Source organism: Nannospalax galili, unplaced genomic scaffold (genome assembly GCF_000622305.1).
Source record: "Nannospalax galili isolate Female #2095 unplaced genomic scaffold, S.galili_v1.0 scaffold286, whole genome shotgun sequence".
Classification (NCBI taxonomy): Eukaryota; Metazoa; Chordata; class Mammalia; order Rodentia; family Spalacidae; genus Nannospalax; species Nannospalax galili.
Window position 1 is genome coordinate 9,797,426 of NW_008359442.1, and position 4,725 is coordinate 9,802,150.

The window sequence follows — 4,725 nt, forward strand, 5'->3', positions numbered from 1 at the left end:
TAAACTTTTAACAAGAAAAATTTAAAATACGAAAGGAAAACATCATGATCCAAAGTAGACAATTTGGAGACCCAAACAGGAATATTAGATAGGAACACCTTTTTGTTGTTGTTGTTGTTGTTGTTGTTGGATTACCTAAGTTTTTCTTTTATTGGCCTTAAGTGGAAGAATTAAGCTATAAATTTGGGTGGCACCTTTACTAACCTTTTCTTTCCCCCGTAGAACAAGCTGTGGCTTTTATTACTTAAAAAGCCTCATGTTGCAAGTAACTTGGCTCCACTGGCTGGCAGATTCTGCCACTGCCGGCAGCTCCCTTCTGACGGCCCTCACCACGCAGGCCAGGTCGCCTCTCCCCTCTCCACCCCTGCCACGGAAAGTTAAGTTTGAGGAGGGGGGACAAGTGGAACATGGACATGAAGAAGAAGATCCACCTGGAGCTGAAGAACCAGATCCCGGCAGCTGTTCGAGAACTTGTCTTGGACAATTGCAAATCAAATGATAGACAAATTGAGGGTTTAACAGCTGCATTTGTGAACTTAGAGTTCCTCAGTTTAATAAGTGTAGGCTTGATTTCAGTTTCAAATCTCCCCAAGCTATCTAAATTGAAAAAGCTTGAGCTCAGTGATGATAGAATCTTTGGAGGGCTGGACATGCTAGCAGAAGAACTTCCAAATCTCACACATCTAAACCCAAGTGGAAATAAACTGAAAGATAACAGCACCTTGGAACCTTTGAAAAAGTTGGATTGTCTGAAAAGCCTGGATCTGTTTAACTGTGAGATCACTACCGAGAGAGTGTCTTCAAGCTCCTGCCTCAGCTGACCTACCTGGATGCCTATGACAGAGAGGACCAGGAAGCCTCTGACTCAGATGCAGAGGTGGATGGTGTGGATGAAGAGGAAGAGGATGAAGGAGATGAGGATGAAAAGGAAGATGAGGATGGTGAGGAGTTTGATGAAGAGGATGATGATGAAGACAAAGATGTAGAAGGAGAAGTTGACGAAGATGAAGAAGATGAGGATGAGGATGAAGAGGAGGAAGAAAGCGGGAAAGATGAAAAGAGAAAGAGAGAAACAGATGATGGAGAAGACGATTAAGACCCCAAATAATCTACAGAAACAGAACTGTTCAGTATTGGTTGGACTGCTCAAAAAAGGTAGCTGTAATATAAACCCCAGGACATGCACCCACCCAAAGAGTCAAAGAATAGTTCCTGTGGCATTCCACCTTCTTCCATTTAGTCCCTCTTGGTACTCCACCACCAAAAAAAGTATAAACATTGTTAGGTTTTCCTCTACAACTCTTGCTGTAGCCTGGATAGCTGTGGTTGGTGAGTCAACCATCCATGGCTACCAGTTACACTGAGATTGTAACAACATTTTTACTTTTTGTATAACAACAAGAAAAAGCTTTGTAAATAAAATCTTAACATTAAAAAAAAGCCTCACGTTTATTTCATTTTCTGACTCTGTGCTTGTGCCTTCAACATTCACAACTATCTTTTTCTCTTCAATAAGGAAAGCATGCTTGATCCTGTTGCAGACACACCACCATAGACCCACCATAGGCCTTGCTGACGTCTGTTTTGTTTGGGACAATTTCATAAGGACTTTAGGTCTCATGTTGGGAGTTATTAATCCATTATGTACATTGAGTTGTGGCAGGCTTATTTACTGAGTTTGTGTTTTGCACACTAGTACCTAATCTGCCAAGTCAGGAGGAATGTGTTTATATGGTGGAGCTCTCAAAACAAGTATTTGACTGCTCCTTGACCCTCAGATACAGGTGGGAAAAACAGCTGTTGAAATTAATTGAGTTAAGATCTCTGTTGTTCTGTATAAAAAGGCAGAGCTAAAATAAACCGGGGCTGCAGTCTCTACTGACAGTCCTCCGAAGTATCTTTTCTGTCTCTTGTTTTTTCTTTCAATCCTCACTCCCCCTTTCAGGTACTGTCCATCCTGGCTGGCTGGCACCGCAAGTGGCGCCCGAACAGGGACCTGAAAAGTAGGGGAAAAAGTGAAGGACGCCGCTGGAGAAATTAAGTGAGTGCACTCGGTAAGATTGGGGAGCGGTGAGTATTTATCTTGGGAGAAGATGGGGCAAGGAAACAGTCACTCAGTTTTTGTAAGGAATATGCTTGGGGCCCGAGGAGCAAAGGCTGAGACCAAAGAGGAAAATCCAATAAGCCGCGCCTGGGATAAAAGTGAAACCAAACCTTCTGCTCCACCAGAGCCAGTTCCATTAGCCTTGCCACCCTTTTATGAGGACCCCTGTCTGGGGCTAGAAGAGGGATCTCTTGACCCTGAGGATGAGTCTGCCCTAGGAGAGGAGACGGTTGAGCATGATCAGGAGAAATGTCCACCTCTAATTGCTTTGCCTGAGAAATCTAACTATCACTGGGAAATTGAGCAATTAAGGGCAGAGTTAGATGCTGTGAAGAAGGAAATGTTAAAGAACAAAGAGAAAAGAATTAGGACCACCCCAACACCCTCTATCATGGTAGGATTAGATCCTCCTCCTCCGAGGCCACCAAAGGTTGTTGCTCCTCCCATGATTGCCATGGCTCAGGAGCCTTCAGCAGGAATCTGGTACCCGCTTAGAACCATGCAATCTCCACTACAACAGGCCATTGGGGCAACAGTAGAGTGAGGAGAGTCAGTGCATGGATTTCAGGTCTTCCCAGTTTCTGAGCAATTTGATCAGCAGGGCAACAGAGTGTGGTCTCATGCACCTGTGTCTTTTAAGCAGCTTAAGGAACTAAAGACTGCTTGTGCTCAGTATGGTCCCACTGCTGCTTTTACCCAGGCTTTGTTAGAATCGCTGTCCATGGACGTGCTTCCTCCTGGCGATTGGAAACAGATGGCATGTGCTTGCCTTTCATGGGGAGATTATCTGTTGTGGAAATTTGAGAATGAGGAACAGTGCCAGGTGACAGCAAATACTAATAAAGCGCAAAATATTCCCATAGATTTTGATATGTTAGCTGGTGAAGGACAATATAGGGATACTGCTCAGCAGTTGCAGTACAATGTTGCAGCCTACGTGCAGATCAATGCTGCAGCCTGAAGAGCCTGGTATAAACTGCCGTCTAGTGGTAGGCAGACTGAGGATTTGTCTAAGATCAGGCAAGGTTCGGATGATCCATATCAGGATTTCATGGCTCGATTACTGCAAACTGCCGATCACTTGCTGGGGGATAGTGAAGCAGGTTTACTTTTAGTGAAACAGCTTGCGTTTGAGAATGCTAATGGAGCCTGTCAAGCTGTTATTAGGCCTTTTAGAAAGAAAGAAAGCTGATTTATCAGACTATATAAGATTATGTTCTGATATTGGGTCATTTTACATCTAAGGAGTAGCCATGGCTGTGGCATTGCAGGGAAAGCCTATTCAGGAGATACTTTTTCAACAAACAAAAGGGTCAAAAGGATGGGTGGCTGGACCTTGGGGGAGCTGCTTCGGGTGTGGCCAGTTGGGACATGAAGTGAAACAGTGCCCTAATAAGCAGAGAGGATGTCAGAGAAATAAAGAGCCAGGCTTATGTCCCGGTTGTAAACGAGGGAAGCATTGGGCTAATGAATGCAAATCAAAAAGGGATGTTATGGGGAACTTGCTTCCGCAGGGAAACGGGGAGTGAGGCCAGCCCCAGGCCCCGAAACAATGTTATGGGGCCCTCCAGACACTCATCCCCCAGCAGGGAAATCCATTCAAGACCTCTTTAGGGCCACCCCAGGAGGCACAGGACTGGACCTAACTGCCTCCACCTACACAGTATTAACCCCTGACATGGGAATGCAAGCCATACCTACAGGAGTGTATGGGCCATTGCTGAAAGGAATGGTGGGATTGGTATTAGGAAGAAGTAGTGTCACCATGAAGGGAAAAATCTATTCAAGACCTCTTTAGGGCCCCCCCAGGAGGCACAGGACTGGACCTAACTGCCTCCACCTACACAGTATTAACCCCTGACATGGGAATGCAAGCCATACCTACAGGAGTGTATGGGCCATTGCTGAAAGGAATGGTGGGATTGGTATTAGGAAGAAGTAGTGTCACCATGAAGGGAATTCTGGTAGCTCCTGGAGTGATAGATTCAGACTATCAAGGTGAAATCAAGATTATGACTCATTCCCCCTTAGGAATTGCTGTAATAGAGTCAGGACAAAGATTGGCACAATTGCTCCTACTCCCTCTGGTTCATTGTGGCAACAATAGTAAAAAGCAGCATAGAGGGACAGGTAATTTTGGTTCCTCTGATGTTTATTGGCTACAAGCTATTGGTCAGCAGCGACCTGAATTAGAGCTAATTATTAATGGGAAAAGATAGAAAGGACTTTTGGACACTGGGGCAGATGTATCTGTAACCTCAGAAGGACAATGGCCCTCAGCCTGGCCAAAGCATACCTCCATGACAAGTTTGCAGGGCATAGGGCAAAGTCAGAGTCCATATCGAAGTAGTGATGAGCTACATTGGAAGGACCTGGAGGGACATGAAGATTCCTTTACTCCCTACATTGTGAAGGGACTGACCCTTAACCTTTGGGGGAGGGATGTGATGAGTAAGATGGGAGTCTATTTATATAGTCCCAATGAGCAGGTTTCACAGCAAATGTTTAATCAAGGAATGCTTCCGCAAGCCAGATTGGGAAGAAATGGGCAGGGAATTCAGGCACCGTTACAAATGTGCCAAAAATTGGATACAAAAGGGCTAGGATATTTTTAACAGAGG

At 45.0% G+C, this 4,725-nt stretch overlaps 1 pseudogene; it reads left to right on the forward strand.

The window, feature by feature from the left end:
• The first annotated feature begins 407 nt into the window (after window positions 1–407).
• On the forward strand, window positions 408–1,096 carry LOC103725737 (annotated as a pseudogene).
• Window positions 1,097–4,725: the final 3,629 nt, after the last annotated feature.